The sequence below is a fragment of the Rissa tridactyla genome, chromosome 1 (assembly GCF_028500815.1).
Source record: "Rissa tridactyla isolate bRisTri1 chromosome 1, bRisTri1.patW.cur.20221130, whole genome shotgun sequence".
In the NCBI taxonomy this organism is placed as follows: domain Eukaryota; kingdom Metazoa; phylum Chordata; class Aves; order Charadriiformes; family Laridae; genus Rissa; species Rissa tridactyla.
Genome location: NC_071466.1, coordinates 63818955 through 63830059, shown reverse-complemented (window position 1 = coordinate 63830059; position 11105 = coordinate 63818955).

Below are 11105 nucleotides of genomic sequence, written 5' to 3'. Positions count from 1 at the left end.
CACTTCACAACCATAATGTTATAGCAGCACTTAGAGATTTTGCTGGTTTAAGGCTTTAGCCATTAATGCAGTCTTAACTTTTTTTTCTTTGATGTTTCCTAGACACATCATGAGTTTCTAACCCCTAGGACCCTTCCATTCTTCGCTGAACTGTAAGCTTGGAGTTCAAGTCTATTAGAAGGTCTATTTGTTACTACTTAGCGTGGCAGTATCATACTGGCATCATGTTGAATTTCTGAAAGTGAACAAGTTTAAATAGCTACTGAGAAAGTGGTGTGGGGTTTTGGTTTTTTTTGGTTTTGTTTTGTTTTTTTTTTCCTGAAAGCTTTAGCTCTTCTAAAAATATCACTCTCTCCCTGTAATGAAGTTCTTTCATTTTAACTTTTCTTTCCTGGTGGAGAAAATATTACTGCAAAAGCTGCTTCTAACATAAACACTCGCTTTATTTTCATTGATTTCTTTTCAACAAATGGCTAGGCAGTCACTTTTGATAAAACACTTAGCAAGGGTAAATGGACCAGGAAATATGATCTAGCCAATGGACTTTGGATAGAATGATGAAGGTCACTCAGGGTTGCTTGTGAAATTATTAAATCCATAACAGTAGCATAGAGTTTTATTTATAATGCATAGACATACATAAAGCCACACAACAAATTAAAGTATCATGAACATATCTTGCCATCAGACATAAACTCTTCTTGATTTTCATAAAAATGTTGATGTGTCTTATGGCAATATTTGTCCCTATGAAGAATTTTGAGATGAGTACTTTTCTTCAAACATAAGCTTCATTTTTTATTTCATAATCTGGAAATGGATAATAAAGAAAAATCTTTTCTTTACAGACAGGTATTAATATCAATTACACAGGCATATCACATTTAATACAGAGTTTCCAAATTTACATTAAGCTAACTTAAGAATAAAGTTTTTCCATCAAAACTGGGGAAGACTGGGAGAGCTTTCAGTGTAAGGGGTCATTGCAATTCACTGCATGAAGGGAGCAGCTGCAGACTGGAAACATGTGAGGCCCCTGGAGCATTATGGTCCTTGTTCAGTAAGAACCAAAGTGTTCCATTCACTTGCTATAGTTGTCTTTTTATGAGGCTACTGATGGACAGCCAGGAAAAAACAATACTATAAGAAGTTATATGACACAAAAAGAAAGACAGGACCTGTGCAGGATCTGTGATTTGTTCTTCAGGTCTAGAGCTGAAATTCTGAAGTGGAATTTCTTAAAGGGATTAATAATTTTAACAGATAAAGAAGTTTTCCTTCAATTTTTTAAACACTAGAAAACCTGAAGCCCAAGAATCACTTGGCATTATAAAGCAAATAAATGCACATCAGTTGCATCTTCAGAATAACATGCTTTCTTATTAGCATGGACTAATCTTAATTTCTGTAGAATTTAGAGGATTCAGGTCAGTCATGTAGTATAAAATATGTATTTTATTTACCTAACAGTCATAGTGAAATCTAAGCCTCCTCTAGTGGCATCAAAAGCTCCTTTAGGTGTCTGTATTCCTTATATAAAGGCTGGAGACAGTTAAATCATTAGATGTTTCAAACAGGATATGTATACAACATCAGCCACAGTAACTGAGCAGTTTTTTAATCTTTACAAGGTGTTTGCCACAGAGTTATACAGAAAATTCTGTTCCTCTCCAAATTCTGGCAGTAGTCAGAGAGTTGAAGAGAATTTTCTTCACTTGGTATTCAGAATCTCTTTTCAAAAGGCTGACTCAGCAGCTACTAAAAGACAAGACATTACACCCTTTACTTTTTTTTTAAATACTGTTTAAAGAACTTTTGCAGGAAAATAAAGAACAGGTTCAATATACTCTTCAATCTGAAAGCATTCGGCCTGTCATCTTTCACTTGGCGGAAGAATGTCCTAAACTTTGGATACAGATCTTTACTCTACATTTGTTATGACTGATAATTTTAAATGTTGAAATTCAGGACAGTCTCAGACAGATAAATTACTCTTATTCAGATGTATCAGACTTGCTCAGTGCAGGTCAAAGACTCGGTAGACGATCAGTAGCCTTTGGTATGGGAGATATCTCATTCACATGATTTATTGGTCTCTGCAGAACAACCATTTTTTGACATTCCAACACTGTGAGCATTTAGAAATGCAGCCAGTTACAATAAGAATACAGGGAAAATATGCTTCATCTATTTTATCAAATGGGACTGAGATTTTAAAAATGAAGTTTGGGACATCTCACGTTAAACAGGATGCCTGGCAACACCACATACAGAAAAATAGAACATGATGAAGAAAAAGATACAGACTTATAGCCTACAGTACCGTGACTTTCAGTGACGCACAATAACTTCCCAACCGCAGCATGATACTATTCCTTGTTTAAGTAAGCACAGCAGCTTCAGATCATCATGAATGCTTTACCTTAAACATGTATAAACCCACTGCTCTCCCTTTGTTTCTGAAGCTTGGTATCTATGTGCACACAATTCAGCTTTAAATTAAGGTTCAGGAAAATGTCTAGCAGATTAGCAACACTGTTTTTAGGGATTAAATCTGCATTTTTAGTGTTCTACTCAGTAGGGATGAAATTAAACACCAAAACCAGAAATTAAGCTGGAAGCAGGGACTAGGTTTCTCCCAGATAAGAGTCCTAATAACTTAGCAAAGTAATGCTCACCACCTGCTCACTCCCCTCCAGCCTATGTGTGCAAGGATTTAATTCTGCATAGCAGCACAGAAGAAAAAATAAGATGAAGGCATAGTTTCAAAAAGGATGCAAAGAGTAATTTTTCACATCTGTGTTGAATCCTACCTAAATAGTAATCTGCTGATTGTAGTCCTCTTTACAGATTGTTGAAAAGGGAATCCTGAATTCTCCTCAGTCTAAGGAGAGTAACATATACAGGTCTGGATGATGACATCTTTCTACTCATCTTTTATATTAGAAATAAACCCTTTTTGACATAATTAGTCTTGGTGGTGTCCCTCAGAACTGGTCAGACATCTGCAGTCTCAGGGCAAGAGAGTATTCCCACACCAGTCAGTTTCAGTTTCATATCCTAAAGCACGTGGGAAGTAGTTAAACACTGAAATCCCTTAAAGAAGAAAAATTCTGCATATGTTCACAATTTTGGACCACAAATGTGGTTGTGCAGGTAAACTGCATAAACTGAATAAAGTTCGCTTTCTCTCTCTCCTTTTTTATTTTTTAAACTTAGATGCCAAAAGTCTTCTTCCATTTTGTAACAGACTCTTATGTAGTCTCGTGGATGTGAACTTATTATGCTAGACAACTGGCATCTGCAGCAATAGGAAATATCACACTTGCTGTTTAACCAGTTTCTAGAACTTTTCTGTACCATTCATATAAGCATAGATTATTTATTCTCTGAAATTTTGTTTCATATTTTTGCATGTGTTTGTGTTTTGCATAGAAAACATCTTTTGGCAAATCACGTACCACCAACAAGATAATGTAGTTTCTTCTGAGAAAAGATGTTTTGTGTACAAAAAGACTGTAAAATATTCTTTTTCCAAAGTTGTCAAACTTTTCAGGGGTTGTTCAACAGTTTTCTTTCTTCCAGCTTGATAACAAGGAAGGGAGAGTCCCTTTACATTGAAGTATTTAAGAACAAAGGCCAGGAATATATTGCTGCTCTTAACTAATCAGACTTGACTCCTCCTTCTCAGGGAACTACACCCGGGTAGCAGTGGAAGAAACATAAGAAGTGTGATTACAGATAACTAAAGACCATTTTATTTAAGTCAATTTAATCAAGGGTACAAGCTAGATGACTCTAAGGATGATGTTAAAATCTGATCACATATCTTTGCTGTCACTTATATGTCTTTTCTGTCATTCAGAAGAAACCTATGTGAATTGTGCTTTTGCCTGAGTGGATCAATGACGGTATATACTGTGATAGTCATGGTTATTCTACAGCAGATCATAATCATTATTGTTAAAAGTGTGTTACTAGGAATGGTTGTACACCTACCTTTGAATGTATTAGCTTGACTTTTGTTTACCTGTGGTGTGTTATTTTTATTTTTTTTTCTGTAGAATGTGGTTTGAATAAATAAGAAAATAACCATTACTTTTGTCAAGAATTTATTTAATCCAATAGAAAGATTCTTAAACTTTCACAGGGATTGGACCCAAAGTGGCCATATTTACTTGCTAGTTCCCTACTTAATTCAGTTCCAGAGCACAAAGAGAAGAAATCTTCATTTACTGATTCACTTTGAGTTTAACACATTCAGTGATCATCCCTGAAATAAATGTACTTTCTCAAAAAAAAACCCAACCCCCAAACCCCAAACAATGCATATAATATCCAGATAATACCAAGCCCATAGCTTCTCTTTGTACTATTTACAATGAGTGATAGGATTATACTGCAATAATCATGTACATTCAGTATCTAAAAATATTCAATGTTCTTTGCTATGAACACATTTTCAGCTGTTTGTGAGTAGGTTTATTAGTACTGCTTAAACAGTTTACTTTAATGGAGCTATGCCTGATTTCTACTGAAATACGTGCTAGAACAGTAAGATTCATGGTGAAAAAACATGTTAGGAGCAATTCCAAAGTTTTTCTTTTTTTTTTCTTTTTTTTTCACAACTTTATGCTTTTTATGTTTTATGTGAGAGGGAAAAAAAAAACAACGCCTTCTGAGATTTCTTTTTGTTTCATTTGTATTTTCTTTTTAGTACCAGCTGCAATAGCTGGGATCTGATATGACAAGAAAAAACAGTATTTTGTTTTATTGATGGTGGTCTATGTTCTTTAGTCCTTGAAAACTCCACAACTCTGGGAGAGAGATAGTCTTTTTTAAAAGTCACTCAGGATATGATTACTTAACTCGGTCTTTAATAATGGATAATTTAGTCAAGAGGATAGATGAAACTGTTTGATACAATATACATTATCTCTTTGTATTTTAAGGTGCATTGTGATATGTGAATGTTCACATTTTTTACAATAGTCATTATCAGATTAAACCTCTTGATATAGACCCAAGCAAAGTCCATATGTTGTGTGGTTTTAAAGTAACTTAATTACTTTAGAAGATTTAAGGTTCAAATAGGCTTTAGTGTAATCCAAACTGGCTCATGATAATACATCTGCATTTCAAACTGTGAGATAACTTGCTTACCTTAAAACTACAAATCAGGCTAATTTTCTTTGCCCACAGCTATTTGCTGGTGTCCAAACTGGGAGTAAAACAATTTTGGACAGAGTATGATTTCTAGCAGTTGTTTAATGTGAAGGCTAAGATTTCAGTGAAGGCTAAGATTTTTTGAACAAAGTAGTTAATATAGGTTACCTGACACAAAACTTTAAAGGTATTTTCCACACTCAAAAATCCAGGACATCAAGTAAAAAGGAAGACAGCAAAAAAAAAAGTATTATTATTTATGTAATTCCAGGACAATAACTTTTCAACGTACATTTTCTTTACACATTTCAGTTAAAACATCCTTGAAATTTGTTATTGTCTTTTTCATGCACAGGCAATACTAATATCAAGACTGTGTTAAATTAATAAATTCTTAAAAACATTGAAGCATATGTAGGCATGAAGCACATGTGTGAAGCACATAATTCTTCATATGTGTTACTCAATAGTGAAAAAGTGATTATCTTGTCTTGTTGGCCAACAACATCCAATGTCATGTTTCCATGTGACTGCGTGAAAGTCTAATTCTATGCAAATGCATTTGAAGAAACTCTGGCTACATCTACATGGACAAGTTGTACAGCTCAGAAAGAGCAGAACAACAAAGAAGAGTGAGTGGATGAAGACAAACAGAATCACAGAATCACAGAATCACAGAATCACAGAATCACAGAATGGTTTGGGTTGGAAGGGACCTTGAAGATCATCTAGTTCCAACCCCCTGCCATGGGCAGGGACACCTCCCACTAGACCAGGCTGCTCAAAGCCTCATCCAGCCTGGCCTTGAACACCTCCAGGGATGGGGCATCCATAACTTCCCTGGGCAACCTGTTCCGGTGCCTCGCTACCATCACAGTAAAGAATTTCTTCCTGATATCCAATCTAAATCTACCCTCTCTCAAATTGAGGCCATTACCCTGTGTCCTATTATAACACTCCCTGATAAAAAGTCCCTCCCCATCCTTCCTGTAGGCCCCCTTTAGATACTGGAAGGCTGCTCTAAGGTCTCCCCGGAGCCTTCTCTTCTCCAGGCTGAACAACCCCAACTCTCTCAGCCTGTCCTCATAGCATAGGTGCTCCAGCCCTCTGATCATCTTCGTGGCCCTCTGCTGGACCCGTTCCAACAGGTCCATGTCCTTCTTGTGGTGAGGACTCCAGAGCTGGATGTAGTATTCCAGGTGGGGCCTCACAAGAGCAGAGTAGGGAGGCAGAATCACCTCCCTCGATCTGCTGGCCACGCTTCTTTTGATGCAGCCCAGGGTGCGGTTGGCTCTCTGGCCTGCAAGTGCACATTGCCAGCTAATGTTGATCTTCTCATCCACCAGCACCCCCAAGTCCTCCTCAGGGCTGCTCTCAAGCCATTCTCCTCACAACCTCTCTTTGTGCCTGGGATTGCCGTGACCCAGGTGCAGGATCTTGCACTTGGCCTCGTTGAACTTCATGAGGTTCGCACAGGCCCACCTCTCAAGCCTGTCAAGGTCCCTCTGGATGGCATTCCTTCCCTCCAGTGTGTCAACTGTGCCACACAGCTTGGTGTCATCAGCAAACTTTCTCTGGGTGCACTCAATCTCACTGTCCATGTCACCCACAAAGATGTTAAACAGCACTGGTCCCAGTACTGACCTGTGGAGAACACCACTCGTCACCGGTTTCCATGTGGACATTGAACCATTGACTGCAACCCTTTGAGTGCAACCATCTAGCCAGTTCCTTATTCACCGAATGGTCCATCTATCAAATTCATGCTTTTCCAATTTAGAGAACAGGATGTCGTGCGGGACAGTGTTGAATGCTTTGTCCAGGTAGATGAAGTCAGTTGCTCTCCCCTTGTCTACCAGTGCTGGGGCAACATCATAGAAGGCCACCAAATTTGTCAGGCATGATTTGCCTTTGGTGAAGACATGTTGGCTGTCACGAATCACCTCCTTATTTTTCATGTGTCTTAGCAGAGTTTTCAGGAGGATCTGCTCCATCATCTTGCCAGGCACAGAGGTGAGACTGACTGGCCTGTAGTTCCCTGGGTCATCCTTTTTTCCCTTTTTGAAAATGGGGATTATGTTTCCCCTTTTCCAGTCAGCAGGAACTTCACCAGACTGTCACAACTTTTCAAATATAATGGAAAGCAGCTTGGCGACTTCATCTGCCAGCTCCCTCAGGACCTGTGGATGGATTTAATCCAGTCCCATGGATTTATGCACCTCCAGGTTCCTCAGATGGTCCCGAACCTGACCATCTCCTACAGTGGGTGGTTCTTCATTCTCATAGACCCTGCCTTTGCATCCTGCAACTTGGGTGGTGAGGTTGGAGCCCTTGCTGGTGAAGACAGAGGCAAAAAGTCATTCAGCACCACAGCCTTCTCCATATCCTGGGTGACCATGTCTCCTGTCTCCTTCCTGAGAGGGCCCACATCTTCCTTAGTCTTGCCTTTACCCCTGACATACTTATAGAAGTTTTTCTTGTTATCCTTGGTGCCCCTAGCTAGATTTAATTCTATCTGGGCTTTAGCTTGCCTAATCCGGTTCCTGGTCGCTCGGACAGTTTCTCTGTATTCCACTCAGTCAACCCGTCCTTGCTTCCACCCTCTGTAGGCCTCCTTTTTGCTCTTGAGCTTGTCCAGGAGCTCTTTGTTAATCCACGCAGGCCTCCTGGCACTTTTGGCTGACTTCTTCATTCTTGGGATGCACCGCTCCTGAGCTTGGAGGAGGTGATCCTTGAATACTAACTAGCTCTCTTGGGCCCCTCTTCCCTCCAGTACTTTTTGCACGTTACCCTGCCAAGCAGGTCCCTCAAGAGGCCAAAGTCTGCTCTCCTGAAGTCCAAGGTAGTGAGCTTGCTGTGTGCTCTCCTCGCTGCCCGAAGGATCTTGAATTCAACCATTTCATTATCACTGAAGCTGAGGCTACCCTTGAGCTTGACACTTGCCACCAGGCCCTCCTTGTTGGTAAGGACAAGGTCCAGCATAGTTTCTCTCCATGTTGGCTCCTTTACCGTTTGAAGAAGAAAGTTGTCATCTACACATTTCAAGAACTTCCTGGATTTCTTGTGCCCCGCTGTGTTGTCCTTCCAACAGATATCAGGGTGGTTGAAGTCCCCCATGTTGACCAGGGTCTGTGAACACAATGTTGCTCCTATCTGTCTATGGAGGGCCTCATCCTCTCTGTCATCCTGGTCAGGTGGCCTGTAGCAGACGCCTACCGTAATGTCCCCTGCCCCTGTGTTCCCTTTAATTCTGACCCATAAGGTATCCATTGGGTCTTCATCCATGCCCAGGTGGAGCTCCATGCACTCCAGCTGTTCATTGACATAGAGGGCAACACCGCCTCCTCGTCTTCCCAGCCTGTCCTTCCTGAAGAGTTGGTATCTGTCCATTCCAAGGCTCCAATCATAGGAGCCATCCCACCACGTCTCTGTGATGCCAATAAGATCGTAGCCCTGGAGGCACGTGCACATCTCCAACTCTTCTTGCTTATTTCCCATGCTGCATGCATTTGCATAAAGGCATTTCATCTGCACGCCCAATGAAGCAGGAGAGTGTCTTCAAAATCTCACTCATCTGATCTAAATTACTGACTGATACTGACTGATCACTCACTGATCTAAATTACTGATATCAATCTACCCAGATCTGTGGCCCAGAAGCAAGATATGCCCAGTAGTGTTTGGAAGTGCAGGCACCCAAATAAATTGCCTAGTTTATGAGGTGATATTGAGGAGAAATTATTTTTTCACTTTAGCTCCCCACAGCCCTGATTTCTTATGTAAAGGTAAGATTTTCTTTTCCCAAATATGAAGTGATGCAAATGGGAAAAAGCAATATTAAATTTACTTAGTTAGTCATGAAAGTTGTGCTGACCCTAACCACTAAAATATAAGATCTGACTGCTACGATAGTTCTATGAAAACTTAGGCTCACAGTTCAGAAGTGATCAAAAGATCAGAAAGAATGCAAGGAATTATTAGGGAAGGAAAAGAAATCAGATAACATCAATTTGGCACTAGATAAATCCATGATATGCCCACATCTGAAAGGGGCAAATCTGAAAAGCAGAATATATTGTGCTATATAAAAACAGATGTAGTATTATTCACCTAAACATAAAAGTACCCTAAATAAATGTGTATGAGGCATAAAGAACTTTTAGATTTATTCTGGGCCTTTGTTTTCTTTCTTTCCTTTCTTTGATTTGTTTTCCTACATTTTCTTATTTTCCTCCATGAGCCTATCAGAGGCAAATCAACCCATTTTTCTGTGTCAACGTGTTCACATCCTGTATGAAAAGCGAATAAAAAAAAATTGTAAAAGAATTAAAAAGTATCTGTAGTGCCTATTCACAGTGACATTGACAAAATTTACTCTTTAAAACAAGTACCTCTGTTTGACTTGGAGGCTTCTGCTGTGCATCTGGACTAACATGAACAATGGAATAAAGACAAGAAAACTTGAAATTCAAATTGTCTTTCTCATTAATTTTATTATTTAAAAGAACTGAGAGATCTACTTCTTATTTCAGAATGCATTATGTACCTAGAAAGAAATTTCAAAACAGTTTGAGAACATCTCTGTATCTTTAGGAGCAAAGTTCTTTTGAATTTTGGGTGTCTAGACACCCAACTGTATTTTATCACAAATTAGGCTGACCATGGCATTCTAGCTGAAGTCCATTTTATTTCAACAATGGGAAACAAAGAGGAACATATTTCTTCTTGCACTTATCTCAAAGGCAGGCCAGTCAAGCCAATGTGCACGTGCTATCCATTCAAGACTTGTTTAGCTTGAAGAAATTCTTCCTTTTCATGAGAGTATTTGACAAAGTTTTATGGCTCTCTACACTGCAATTCTTTCAATGAGTTTCTCCCTGGAGAGTGATAAGTGACAATGACTAAGTGAGACAAATTAACCACACTGGAAATTTTTACATGTACACTGGTCCCATCCAACCTCTGTCACCTTCTAAAACCTATCTATCTGCATCCCAATACATGCTGAACTCCAGTGAAACTGTCACCCATTGATCTGATTGGTTTTATGGAAACTCAAAAATGTAATTGTTTTTCTAGTTTCTGTGCTTCCAATGTGTCAGGGGCAGGATACGTTCTGCTAGACTTTGCACCCCAAACGTGTGTAAGTTTTACTATGTGCTCAAGAAGGATTAGGTCTCAATACAAAGTATACAATATTTATTTCAAATATACCAGGAAATACCTGGGATAACAGATCATTTCTGTTTAATTAACATAATTTGACACAATTTTAGATATAAATAGTTCATAAGTTCCTAGTAACAGAAGTGTTAAAAAATGTGTTAACTCCGTCTGCTGGCATTCTACAGCCTCTTAAATCTAATGTGGCACATGAAGAGCAAGGAAACACATTCAGGTTACCTAGACAGCTTACAAAAGACAGGTTTGTGCAATCTAGGCTGTCAGCAAAATAACGATAGAAAGAGACATTCTTTGTTCTAAATAAAACACTCAGTGAACAGCCAAAATCCATGCTATCACTCTCCTCTCTTTTTAGTCCAGTCCATTTACTCTGCTTTTAAGTCCGGAATCACCAGTATTTTTTAGCAAAATTACAAGTTGATTTTTTGGATATCCGTTGTTGTGGAGTGTAAATACCTACCATCTAAATGCAACTGGGATCATTTACATGCATGCAGCAATCTGGAATGGAGGCTAACCCCAAGCACTGCTTTCAAAAAACCCCCAGACACATACCGAAATCCAGCCTCAGGAAGGATACTAAATCCTGGCAATAATATCTGAATATCAAAACTTAAGCTTAAGACAAACTCTTTAATCTGCCAGAGTTTTTATTTCTATAGAGTAATAAATATGAGGACTGGAAACAATATGCATCCCTTCAAATATAAACAGATAATTTTTTCATTTTAACAACAACAAAAAAATAATCATAA